Below are 15,103 nucleotides of genomic sequence, written 5' to 3' on the forward strand. Positions count from 1 at the left end.
AGAGACACACATCCAAATATTAGAAGCTAGATGGGAAGGAATGTAGGCACCAGAGGGGTGGAGGACAACATAAGAACAGAATAAACTAAACTTGACTCATGAGGATCTCAGAAACTGAAGCAGCAATCACAGACCCTGAATATATGTTATGGTAGTGTTGCTTGGTGTTCTTGTGTGACTCCTGACAATGGGAGTGTGTGTGTGTGTGTGTGTGTGTGTGTGTGTGTGTGTGTGTGTGTGTGTGTGTGTCAGGGGGACGGGAAGGGTTTCTCTGACACTTTTGCCAGCCTGAAAAGCAGTTTTTCAAGTATTTTCATTAAGAAAATTTTCATCTATGTTCATAGGGAAATTAGATTTATAATTTTCTTCTCCTTATGTCTTTATCTGTTTTGACTATCAGGCTAATATGACTCTATGAACATAATCTGTCATATTCTAAGTGTTCCTTCTTTCCTATTTTATGCACAGTATGAGAACAATTGGTAATTCTTCACTGTAGAGTTGATGGAATTTAGTAATGAGTGCATTTAGGTATCTAATAAGGATATTATTTTCAGTTTAATTTAGAGAATTTTCAGCAATGCTCCAGTCTTTCTATTTGTTACACATTTGTTCAAATTATCTCATCTTGGTTTAATCATGGTAGTTTATGTGTATTTGAAAAGTTATCCTATTCTTACAGAATATTCCAATTGAGTGAAAAATATGCATTTAAGTAATGCCCTACAATTTTTCTGTGTTTCACTGGTATCTTGTAACACAAATAATAAAAATCCAAAGACAGTTATTGAGGTTTAAGCTGAATATCATAAAAGCAAAGCAGCCAATTCACTAGAGATCTCTCACCTCTACCATAACTGGAGCAATCCTGTCCTCAAGATGGCTGGAGGCTAATTGCCAGGTCTGAGACCCTGCTACTGTCTTATCTACCTTCTAGTGCTGGGATTAAAATTGTGTACCACCACCACCCAGCTTCTACGGTTGATGTGGCTGCTGGGATTAAAAGTGTGTACCCCCTACTGCCTGGCCTCTAAGGCTGTGGCTTGCTTGACAATCTGATCCCGAGGAAAGCTTTATTAGATTATATACAATGTATCACCACAATATCCCTATTTTGTCTAATACAAAAAGAAGACTACAACTAATACAAGAAAAACAATGTGTAATAATTACAATAACTATATACAGCCAAGTATATCAACAATGTCTAGTCCATTTGCATTTGACAAATTCAAAGAAAATACCCCATTATTTATCCTATCTTGGAGAGTCCATAAGGTTGTACCTAATTTACTTTCTATTCTAATTTGCATTATCAAATTATCTTTTAAATTTTCCCAAACATTTTCACTTTTCACTTCTTTAGTGCATGTCTTTTCTGAGTCTTGTGTACAAGGAAAAATATAACCATAACTATCTAGTCTTCCACTCCTTAAGAGAACCAAGAAGGAAATACTATTAAATGTGTAAGGAGGAAGTACAAGAAAGCAACTTTTTAAAAAATGTGAGAAATGATAGAAACAGATGGCTGCCTAAATAGTCACCAAAAGTTCCTCTACAACATTGGGTCATCCATCTTCAGCCTACAGGCCTAACATATCTGACAAACTTTTCTGTGAAGTAGGATGTTCTGAAGGGCTGTCAGGCCTTGTCTTGGCAAGGTTTGGCAGTCACTTTCTTTTATGTCAGCTTGTTCAATTTGGACAGCACACCCTCAGGAGTAGAGGTAAGGTCACTTAATTTCCCACAAAGAAAGTAAACTCCAAGTGGGGTTTCCTTGATGCTCATCTACTTCTCTGAAGTAGATTGGTGCTTTCAGTAGCAGACATGTTTCATTGTTCAAAAAAATGAGCCTATGCTATTAGAACATCTTAAATGCCATATTCTGTGGATCTCAGAAGTGTTTGAAGAGCACCTGTCTTTCAAAAATACATCTCTGTTTGACTTCAATAACATAGCTAAAATAACTACAACTGAAAAAGAAAAAACACATAATCATCTCACTAGATGCTAAAAAATCCTTTGACAAAATCCAACACCCATTCATGATAAAGTTCTTGTACAGATCAGGAATAACAGGAATTTACCTGAACATAATAAAAGCAATATACAGTAAACCAACAGCCAACATCAAACTAAATGTAAAGAAACTCAATGTGATTCCCCTAAAATCGGGAACAAGATAAGGCTGTCCACTCTCTCCATACCTCTTCAATATTGTCCTTAAAGTTCTAGCTAGGGCAATAAGACAACAGAAGGAGATCAAGGGGATACAAATTGGAAAGGAAGAAGTCAAAATTTCACTATTTGCAGATATGTTAGTCTACATAAGTGACCCGAAAAACTCTACCAGGGAACTCCTACTGCTGATAAACACATTCAGCCAAGTGTCAGGATATAAGATTAACTCAAAGAATCAGGAGCCTTACTATATACAGATGATAAATGCACTGAGAAAGAAATCAGAGAAACAACACCCTTTATAATTTCCACAAACAACATAAAATACCTTGAGATAATGGTAACCAAAAAAGTGAAAGACCTGTACTCAAAATAAGAATTTTGAGACTTTAAAGAAAGAAATTAAAGAAGATACCAGAAAATGGAAGGATCTCCCATGTTCCTGGATAGGTAGGATCAAAATAGTAAATAAGGCAATATTACCAAAAGCAATCTACAAATTCAATGCAATTCCCATCCAAATCCCAGCACAATTCTTCACAGACATTGGAAGAATAATTGTCAACTTTATATGAAAAAAACAAAGGACTCAGGATAGCCAAAACAACCCTGTTTAATAAAGGAACTTCTGGGGGCATCACCACCCCTGACTTCAAACTCTATTATAGAGCTATAGCCTTGAAAACAGCTTGGTATTGGCACAAAAATAGACAAGTAGACCAATGGAAAACTATTGAAAACCCTGATATTAACCCACACACCTATGAACACCTGATTTTTTTCAAAGAAGCTAAAGTTATACAATGGAATAAAGAAAGTATCTTCAACAAATGGTGCTGACATAACTGGATGCTGGCATATAGAAAACTACAGATAGATCCATGCCTATCATCATGCGCAAAACTTAAGTCCAAATGGATCAGAAACCTCATCATAAATCTAATCACACTGAACCTATTAGAAGAGAAAGTGGGAAATACCCTTGAACAAATTGGTACAGGAGACTACTAAATTATATGCCATCCTAGAGCCTTCACCCAGCAGCTGGTGGAAGTAGAAACAGACACCCACAGCTAAACACTGAACTGAACTGGAATCCAGTCGCAGAGAAGGAGGGGTGATGAGCAAAGGGGTCAAGACCAGGCTGGTGAAACCCACAGAAACAGCTGACCTGAACAAGGGGGAACTCTTGGTTCCCAGACTGATAGCTGGGAAACCAGCATGGGACTGATCCAGACCCCATGAATGTGGGTGTCAGAGAGGAGACCTCGTAAATCTGTGGGGCTTTGTGTAGTGGATCATTACTTATCCCTAGCATAGGATTACACTTTGGGAACCCATCCCACATAGAAGGGTACTCCCTCAGCATAGACTCAAGGGACTGGGCCTAGGCCCTATCCCAAAGGATATGACGGACTCTTATGACCCCCCCATGGAAGGCCTCACCCTTCCTGGGGAGCAGAAAGTATATGGTATAGGTATGATGTTAGTTGGGTGGGGCATGGGAGGAGGGTGGCAGAGGGAACTGGGATTGAAATATAAAATAATCTTGTTTCTAATTTAAATAAAAAATGGAAAGAAAGAAAAAAGAGAGAATCCAAATAAAAAAAGAACTTTAAATTTGCATTACATTGTTAAATGAGCTGTGTAGGTACAATACCTTGAACAATATTGCAAATGTATATATAATATGTTTAAACAAAATTAATCTCAAATTTGTATCAATGCAAAATTGTATTTGTATCAATACAAAATTTGTATTCAATATACAAAAATCCAATCCAATGCAAAATATTTAAATTAGTAGCTGATTTTTAAAAGTAGATTCAATAATCTACCTTTTTATTTTATCATATCTATATCCTCCCTTTTTTCTTTTCAGACTACAATCAAATCTACCCTTTTAGCTTATCATATCTGCATCTTCCTTTTATCTTTTCAAAACAAAAACTCTGAATTTAATCTCCTCTGTTTACCTTTTCCTTATCATTACCAATAACAAATTGAACCAAATCTGCTAAACAATGACAAATATTCATAACCCAGTGAGTGACTGAAAAACATCCACCCCACTTCTTGGGAAGGTGAGCATCATGTTCTTATACTTACTTCCTGTTGTCTGGGGGTGAAAGCATCTTAAGGGGATCCTGAAAGGAAAAAAAAAGTGGGCTAATTGTCAAGTCCTGAGAAAGGTAGCAGTATCATTTATTGCCCAGTCTCTGCATAATGAGAAAGCACAAGGCTTGTCTCAAGTCCTAGGTAGTAGTCTGTGAGGCTGGATCATCTCAGCAAGCCACCTCTAAACGATTATAAGCAGTTTATAGCCCAAAGATGATCTTTAGTTGGTGTTTTTCAGCTAAATGGTGTTAACATAGTCTGAATGAATTGTCATGTGTGGGGCCCCAACCTCCTTTTGGATACTTCAGAGGTTGTTGTTAGGTTACACTGCAGAAAACTGATAGAAACTCAAACCCAAAATCATGCGCATAAAGGTTTATAAAACCTTTTCCTAAGATTAGTTATTATACTATTGACCATTAATATCATGACCAAACATTGAAATCATACACATTAATCTTATAAATTTTTAAATAATATACTTTAAGAAAAGCTTCAAAGAGTAAAAATAAAATAAAAGGAGTATGATATTAGTAGCAATAAAGTAGTCAGAAATACTTGTTTTTCTTCTGACAGGAGACAGAGGTTTTTGGATTTTACTTTATCAAGCATTCTTGAAGTTAGATAAGGAGAGTGCCATAATCCAACTACAAAGCCAGTTTTAATTTTAATTGGACTACAAAAGACAGTTTGTATTATATGTATATAGAGAAAAGAAGAAAAATATTTGAAAAGGTTTATGAAATTTTATACTGTTAAAATGTGATATGCAAGGACAATTTACTCTTTTTCTTTGATTTTTTTTTCTGGATGATTTCATTGATCAAGTAGTCTTCAGATTCCTTAGCTGGATATCTTTATTCTCCTGAAAAGACAAAAGAAAAACCCTTTCCCAACCCTAATTTTGTGGAGGATTTCTTTTGACAAATTATGTCTTGTCAAATTGAATGCATTTGCTAGTTTTATAGGTTAGTTTAGATTAAAATACCACACTTCATGATAAACAATCATCCCTTCTAATTAAGAGGTATCTCTTGTTCAAACTAATTATTTATCAATTTGTCAATGGTATCCACAGCTTTTTTTCTCCTATGGAAACAAAAGCAAAACCCCTTCCCCAATGTAACACATGTCCTCACTTCCATTCTGGGATCAACACATTTTAAAATGTATCAGCTCATTTAATTCTTTAGTTTTTTTTCTATTATCCAATGTCTCTCCACAGCTGTTGATTTTTCTCATTATCATTTAGAAAATTAAAAGTTAATAAAGCACTGTGAAATCTATTTTGGGAGGTCTTTACCATCCCTTTCTGTTTATTTACCATACACTTAAAGTTTCTTTTGATCTTTCTATAACTGCCTGACCTGTGGGATTGTGTGGTATACCTGTAATATGCTATATATTACAATAACCAAAAAACTCTTTCACTTTCTTAGAAACATACGCTGGGGCATTGTCTGTCTTTATTTGTACTGGTATACCCAAGATGGTCATAACTTCTAGCAAATGCATGAATACCAAATCAGCCTTTTCCAAATTCAATGCAGTCACCCATTGAAAACCTGAATAGGTATCAGTGCTGTGTATACATATTTTAATTTTCCAAATTTTACAAAATGGAACACATCCATCTGCTAGATTTTATTCCTTTGAGTACCCTTTAAGTTACTTACTAAAGTTAGTGGAGTTTGGTTGTATAAAAAACCAAGTAGGACATTTTCTTTATAATTTCCATGGTTTGTTGCCTTTGATGGAAAAGTGTTTTTTTTTTCATACCTTTGTTTTTGACATGGTAGGATTTTTTATAAAATTTTGATGCTTCTAGCACATTTCATGTCAATAATTTATCAGTTTCATCATTACTTTGTGCTAGAAGGCCTGGCAGACCCATATAGGATAAGATGATTCCTATTCCTGATTATGTCCAGTAACTGAATATGTAATAAAGTCAATACTGTATCATTTGGTATAAATTCAGCAGGTTCAATGTGCAAAATTACTCTTTCTGTACATTGTGAATCTCTAACTCTAACTATGTTGAGAGGTTCCATAAGATCATGAACACCATGAGAATAGCATATAATTCTGGCCTTGGACAGAATTGTAAGGACTTATATCCACTTTACTTATATTTTCAGATTTGTAACCCACTTTTTCTGATATTTTGTATCAGATTAAAATGTTGGGGCTCCAGTTATTGATGTTTCCCATACAATGCAAGGAAACTTAATTAATTCTGTTTATAAAATTAATTGTCTTGCTTTGGGGATAATTGTTGCTAATCTTTCCCTAAAAATTACTACAAGATCTTTGCCAGGGTTCACTTTCTGCCCACAATTTGTCAATTTCATCCTTATTAAAAGATATTCTAATTTCTACTGGGTCTATTTCTGATAATTAATGAAGTCTCATTTTTTTTCTTTTAGAATCGAATCAGAAGTCTTTTCCACATAAGTTTCTAATTTTTTACTTGTTTTATGTGATAAAAATCCATTCCAAGATAATATCTTCCCTATGCATTAAAATTCCTGTAGGGTAATGCTTAAAGTGTAATATGACCAGAATGCAGTTAAGCTTTGGAACCACATGATCCCCATGTACAAATGTAATTTCTCTTCCTTCAAAACCAATTCTCTCTTAGCTTTGGAGGTTAATTCCCTGGGACTATTTAAATCCTTGTCACCATCTAAGGATATGTTTCAATTAATCAGTTAATCAGGTTTTATCCCAATAGTGTTCTGCAGATGGGAAATGTCCCCTAGTGATCTTTGAATGCCATTAAGAGTCTGCAATTGATCTCTCCTAATTTGTATCTTTGAGGGTCTAATTTTTTGTAAACTATTTTATAACCTAAGTAATTAATAGAATCTCTTCTTTGTATTTTTTCAGGAGCAATTTGCAATCCCCAACAAGGCAAATTTTTCTTTACCTCTTCAAACATTCTTTCTAAATTGTCTATAAATATGGCTTAGCAACCATGAATTACCTAAGCCTAATTTTACTGTAGGAATTTTTCTTTCACTTTAATTTATAATAGCTTGTTGCATATAGTAATTTTTTTTGGTTTTTTAGAGACAGAGTTTCTCTGTGGCTTTGGAGGCTATCCTGGAACTAGCTCTTGTAGACCAGGTTGATCTTGAACTCATGGAGATCTGCCTGCCTCTGTCTACCAAGTGCATATAGTAGTTTTAATTGATGTTTCTTTCAGAATTTGACCATGTTATTATTAATGCCTCAATCTTTTGACATCCCTCATGATAAATCTTGTGAAGCTTGGTAGTCTTCTCATATATTTACTTTGTTATGAATATTTAACAGCTTAATCGTGCTATTATGGAGTAGTTGTCCCATCAATGTCTACTTAGTGTTGCCCCAATATCAGTTGTATCTCTAATTGCATTTTTAATTTAGGGGATTTTTGATTATGATTTTATTGACATTGCTTTCTATTCTTTATAATGAAATACTTTGTTCCATGTAGCAAATGTATGATATTGGGGATCAGACATCAAGCTGAAGTTCAAAAAAGCAAAGCAGCTGGACACTAGTTAATTACCTCTACCTCAGTCAGAATGGGCTGGTCCTGTCTCCACAAGCTCCCATCAAGTCTCAGACCATAACCTCTTCTCAACATAGCTGGAGAATGAATGTCTCTCTGAAACCTTGCTTCTGTCTTACATACTTCCGTAATATTGGACTTAAAGGCATGTATGTGAGCTATAATTCTCTTTTAGACTGATTAATCTTGCATAGATCAGTAACTATACCATGTTGTCTTCAGCTACCTAAGAGGCATCCTATTTATCCAATTTGGACAGCATGCCATCAGCAGTCAAGGCAAGGGCATTTTTGCCATAAAGAAAATAAACTCCATGTGAGTTTCTCTAATACCCATCATCTTTTCTTAAGCAGATTGGTGCTGCCAGAGGCAGACATGTCTCATTGTCATAGAAAACAAAAAAACAAACAAACAAACAAACAAAAAACCTGTTATTGAATCATCTTAAATGCCAATGGTTTTTTTTTTGGGGGGGGAGGGTTTCATGACAGGGTTTCTCTGTATTGCTTTGGAGCCTGTCCCAGAATTCGCTCTGTCGACCAGGCTGGCCTCAAACTCACAGAGATCTGCCTGCCTCTGCCTCCCAAGTACTGGGGATTAAAGGTTTACACCACCAACACCCAGTCAAATGCCAGATTCTTTACATCTCTGAAGTGTGAAGACTTCCTGTCTTTCTAAAATATATCGCTGATTATCTTTGAAAGCATACCCAATGTGATTACAGCCTTGATTGTAATATATGACAAATTATTCACCTATATTTCCTTATCTTATATAGTTTGTAATAATGATTTACAAGGACTGGAAATTTGTATTGCATTGATAAATGAGCTGTATAGGTACAATAACTTGAACAAGATTAAAAACATATGTACAACATATTTTACCAAATTAATCTCAAATTTCTGTCAATATGCAATGAATATATACAATATACAGAAGTCCAATACAGTGTAAAACATTTAAAACTAGTAGTTGCTTTTTAAAAATAGGTTAAATAATCTACATTTTATAACATCTTATGTATACTTTTATAAGTAGATTAAATAATCTACCTGTTTATTTTATATATATATATATATATATATATATATATATATATATATATATATATCTTCCCTTTTTTCTTTTCAAGAGTAGATTCAATAATGACCCCTTTTTCTTACAATATCTGTATCCTTTTTTGAAACAAAAACCTTCAATCTAAACCCCTTTGTTCAACTTTCTTTCTGACTATAACCAACAACATTTTGTAACCAATCTTCCTAAACAATGACAAATATCCATAACCCATTGAATGACCAAAAAAACCCCACTCCACCTCTTGGGAATGTGAGCTTTGTGTTCTTAAAGTTACTTCCTCCTGTCTGGGGGTGATGACATCTTTAGAGGATACTGAAAATAAAATTTTGGATTAACTGTCAAACTAGATAATTTTTGCCCAGACTCTGCATAATAGGAAATTGCAGGGCTTGTCTCAAGTCCTGGCTAGAGTAGTCTGTGAAGCTATTCATCTCAGCTAGCCTCCTCAAAATTGTTCTGAGTAGTTCGTAGTCAAAAGCTAATCATTAGTTGGAATTATTCAGTTTTAACAGCAGTGTCACGATCCTGAAAAATTGTCCTTGTGGTGCTCTAACAAATTCCTCCTCCTCTTCCTCCTCCTCCTCCTCCTCCTCCTCCTCCTCCTCCTCCTCCTCTTCCTCTTCTTCTTCTTCTTCTTCTTCTCCTCCTCCCCCTCTTCCTCCTCCCCTTCTCCTCTCCTCCTCCTCCTCCTCCTCCTCCTCCTCCTCCTCCTCCTCCCCCTCCTCCTCCTTCTTCCTGAGACAGGGGTTCTCTGTATGGTTTAACAGGTTTAACAGGCCTGGATGTCCTGAAACTCACTTTGTAGGCCAGGCTGCTTCTGCCTCTCAAGTATGTGACCTCCACCCCACTCAGATTTAAACTTCTTTTGGGAGACTCCAAAAATCATATTAGGTCAGATTATTTCTTTTCTTGGTAATTTTTTTCTGGATAACTCTCCCCTCTTCTTTTGTTGCTTATTTGTCCAATGGACTTAAATTCTTGAAGATGTTTGTTTTTATTTTCCTGGAAAGACAAAAACAAAACACTTCCACAACCTAAATTTAGGGAGGTTCCTAATCTAGTCTAATCTTATCAATTTTGATTTATGACTTCTAAATTTTTTATTTGAGCTTCTGAAGCTTTTCTTTCATCCAGAACAATATGTTTTCTTTCAATAGGCATTAGGTTATTTAATTGTTCTGGGAAGGAGTTTCATCTATTGTGGCAGGAAATGAATGAGCCAGTTTTGTCATAGGGACTTTCAATAGGTCCCTCGAGGCCTTTCAAGTGGCAATACAATAGTCCTTAAATATTTATTTTTCATCTGTTCCATATCAGGTGGCTTTACTAACATTCGACAGAGATTTTGATTTTTCTTTAACAAGCAAACTTGGGTTTAGAGAAGGAGGGAGCCACACTCCAACTCCAAAGCCAGTCCAACTTTAATTGGACTGGGACTACAAAGGAACCATTTGCATTGTATGTCTGTAAAGAAGAGCAGAAACAAACATTTGGGAAGAATTATGAAATTTTACACTGTTGTAAATGTAATATAACAATAAACAAATTTATTCCTCTTCTTGGGACAAATTTTCTCGATTATTTGCCCCTTTTCTTTGGATGTAACAATTTTCTAGTGGGGTCGGATTCCTTAGCTGGCTCCCTTTATTCTCCAGGAAAGACAAAAATAAATCCTTCCCCAATCCTAAATTTTTGGGGAGGTTCTCCTTTAGCAAGTTATATCTGATCAAATAAAAAACATTTGTTAGGTTTATAGGTTATGTTAGGTTTGGTTAGGTTAGATTGAACGACTACACTGCTTGATGAACTTAATTAACTTCTAATTTAAAGGTGTCTTGTTCAAATGGAATATTTACCAATTGTGATGATATCCATAGCTTTTCTTCACCTGTGGAAACAAAAGCAAAACCTCTTCCCCAACATAACACATGTCCTGGCTTCCAATTGGAAGTTTATCAGTTGATATAATTTTGTAGGTTTTTTCTATTATCCATTGTCTCTCCACAGCTGTTGTTCCTTTCTCATTAGCATTAAGAAAATTCAAAGTTAATAAAGCACTATGCAATCTATTTTGGGGGTTCTTTATCATCCCTTTCTGTTTATTTAGCATTTCCTTTAGACTTTAATTTGAACTTTCTAAACCTGCCTGCCCTGTATGATTGTGTGGTATATCTGTAATATGCTTTATATTGTAATAGGCAAAAACTCTCACTTTCTTAGAGACATATGCTGAAGTATTGTCTGTCTTTATTTATGTATACACATGATGGCCATGATTTCTAACAAATATATAATTACTGAATCAGCCTTTTCCAAACTCAAAGCAGTTGCCCACTGAAAACCTGAATAGGTATCAATGTGTATAGTGCATATTTTAATTTTCCAAATTCTACCAGATGGAGCACATCCATTTGCCAGATTTCATTCCTTTGAGTTTCCTTTGAGTTTCTTGTGGAGTTTATGGAATTTAGCTGTATAAAGAACAAGTAGGACATTTCCTTAGCTGTTTGCCATGTGATATAAAATTCTTTTCAAACCTTTGATATTAACATGGTGTTATTTATGAAATTCTGAGTTCTTTAGCACATTTTCTATAAAGAGTTGATCAATTTTATTATTACCTTGTGCTAGAGGTCCTGGAAGACCCATATGGGATCAGATGTGTGTTATATATAGGAGATGATTCCTGTCCCTGACTATGTCTTATAACTGAATAAATAACGAAGTCAATTCAGTATCATCTGGTATAAATTCAGTAGTTTCAATATGTAGAACAATTCTTTCTGCATATTGTGAATCAGTAACTATGTTGAGGGGTTTCTTATGATTCATTAACACCATGAGAATAGCATATAATTCTGACTTTTGGACAAGAAAGTTTATCTTTTAGATAAACTTTATATTATTTTCTGATATATAACCTGCCTTTCCTGATTTATTTGCATCAGTATAGAATGTAGTTGCTCCAGTTATTGGTGTTTTCCTTACTATGTGAGGAAGGATCCAATTAGTTCTATTTATATGTTTAATTCTCTTGCTTTTTGCATAATTGTTGTTAACCTCTCTCAAAACAAACTACCACAAGCTCTTCGACAATGTTTACTGTCTACCCTATAATTTGTCAATTTCATCAATAGTATAAGGCACTACAATTTCTGCTGGATCTGTTTCTGCTAATTTACAAAGTCCCAATTTTCCTTTTAGAATCAACTCAGATCTTTTCTACATAAGTTTTTAATTTTTTTTACCCAGTTTATGTGGTAAAAAGATCCATTCTATAATAGCATCTTCCCTCTGCATTAAAATTCATGTAGGAGAATGCTTAGTGGGTAATATGAACAGAATGCAGTTAAACTTTGGATCTATATGATCCACATGTGCAATCTGTAATTACTCTTCCACTAATGTCAATTTTCTTGAAGCTTCAGCTGTCAATTCCCTAGAACTATTTAAGTTCATGTCACCATCTAAGATTTGTTTCAATTAATCAGTTTATCAGGTTTTATTCCAATAATGTGCCATAGATGGGAAATGTCTCCTAGAAATCTTTGAAAATCATTAAGAGTCTTCAATTGATCTCTCCTAGTTTGTAACTTTTGGGGTCTATTTTTTGTAAATCTATTTTATAGCATAAGTAATTAATAGAATCTTCTCTTTTTATTTTTTCAGGGGCAATCTGTAATGCCCAAGACAGCAAAATTTTCTCTACTTCTTCAAACATTCTTTCTAAATTATCTAGATTTGAAGCAAATAATAAAATATCATCCATACAATGATAAACTATAGATTGAGAAAATTGCTAATGTGTTTTTCCCAATGGCTGCTGTACAAAGTTTTGGCACAGGGTGGGACTATTTAACATTCCCTGTGGGAGAACCTTCCACTGATATCTCTTAAAAGGCTGTGAATTATTATAGGTAGGCATTGTGAAGGCAAGTTTTTCTCTGTCTTTTTCTTGTAATGGTATACAAAAGAAACAATCTTTTAAATCAATAACTGAGAAGCTATGCTTTAGGCAATGGAGAAGGCAAAAGAATTCCAGACTAGAGTGAGCCCATTGGCTGTATCACCTTACTAACAGTTCTTAAATCTTAAATTCTCCATTTTCCTGATTTCATTTTAATAACAAATATAGGAGTATCCCAGAGCTGGTTTATTCCTCAATATGCTGAGCATTTAGTTGCTCCTATACCAGCTCTTCTAAAGACTGCAGTTTTTCTGTGGCTAAAGGCCATTGTACAACTCATACAGTTTAGTCTCTCAGCCTTTTTAAAAGTAGAGCTCCTATTGTCTTTGAAAGATTATCAGCTGTTGTGTCCTGTTCTTGTACAACATGAGTGGTGCGTGTTTGCTCTCTATAATACCCTCTTATAAATTCTTCCAAAACCATATGTTAATTTATGTTTGGTTTCATTGCAATATTAGCAACATATGACTTTAGTATTCCTCTGTGTTCTGGCCCTATACACTGGAACCATCTCATGTTCTGTTTTACCTGATAAAGTTCCAATCCCTAAGAGTTGAACATTTACCTCCTGAAAAGGCCAATTAGAATGCCAAGATTCTTTTCTTTTTTAAAAAATTGGGATCAGTTTTTATTTCTACAAACAAAAAACATATACCACAAATATTGAAGCTGGTAGTGCTTTCCAAACTTTGATACAAATATTAATTACAGGGGAATTTTGTTAAATGTTGGGCTGGATAGTTTTATGTCAACTTGAAACAGGCTAAAGTCATCAGAGAGGAGGGACATTGAGGAAATGTGTTGATAAGGTCATCTGTAGATGAGCCTGTAGCTCATTTTCTCAATTAGAGATTAATAGGGGAGGACCAGACATTGTGCGTGGGGCCATCCCTGGACTGGTGGTGGTCCTGGGCTCTGTAAGAAAGCAGGCTGAGCAAGTAATGGAAAGCAAGTCAGTAAGCAGCACCTCTCCTTGGCTTCAGGATCATCTTGTGCCTCCAGGCTCCTGCCCTGCTTGAGTTCCTGCCCTGACTTCCTTCTGTGGTCTACTGTGGCAGAATGTAAGCCCAGTAAGCCCTTTCCTCCTCAGCTTGCTTTGGTGGTGGCATTTCCTCAAAGCAATAGAAACCCAGACTAAGATGAATGTAGATTCCAATTCATTGAATACTGGCTGGAGACCGAGTCTCTGTCCCCTTATCAGCTCTCAGCTGACACCACTGGGAATGCCAAGATTCTTGTGATATAATTGTTATATTGCATCTGTGTCTACCAAACCTGCAAGGATAACATCATTCATTCATACTTTTAATTTTGGTATCTGCTCATTTATAGACATTTGCCAATATACTCACTTTGTGATTTTTTCCTCAATTTTTTGTTCTCTCTTTCATAGTTCTTCTATTATCCAGAGCAGTATGTTTTCTTACACTATGTATTAGGCACTTTAATTGGTCTAGGTAGTGGTTTCCATGGTGACAGGAAAGAATTGAACTGAATTTCTCATACACTTTTGCATAGGGTCTTCGAGAGGCCCCCTCAGATAATTTCCAGATGGCTGCAAAGGATTACCTTTGTGATCTCTCATCAACCTACATCCCATTGTCCAATGTTTGCCTTTGCCACACCATTTGCACAATCCAGAAAGGAGGGTGACATTCTGTTTGGATTGTAGTTATAAAAAGAACTCTTTCTAGAAATGCTTTGCTTACAATCCCTTCTCATGTGACCTTAATGCCACAATGAAAACATTTGACATTTTGATTTTTCTTTAACTCTCCTGAAATCAGCTCTCCTGTATGTACCTTCATCATAGCATGAACTTCCATGTTAATTTCATCTCTGGTACAATCCTCTAAAGGCGCTAATTTTGCTTTTGCATTGGGCATTAGCATTCTCATAATCCATTGATTCAATCATTATTTTTCTAGAATCTGAGTCTGATATCATTCAATTTAAGGCTAATAACCATCTTTGTAACAAGTCTGTGAATACTTCCTTTGGGCCTTATAAAACTTTTGTAAATGGTTCTATTTTCTTTCCTGCTTCTCCAGTTCTGTTCCAAGCATCCAAAGCTGCTGCATATATTATACCCAGGAAATTATCATCAGATAGACATTGCCTTTCTAAAGTAGTATAATCTCCTTATCCAAGAATTTGATCTTGGGAGAGATCTCTATCTCTAGCTTTGGGCT

This window comes from Cricetulus griseus, chromosome 3, assembly GCF_003668045.3.
Source record: "Cricetulus griseus strain 17A/GY chromosome 3, alternate assembly CriGri-PICRH-1.0, whole genome shotgun sequence".
NCBI classification, from domain to species: Eukaryota; Metazoa; Chordata; class Mammalia; order Rodentia; family Cricetidae; genus Cricetulus; species Cricetulus griseus.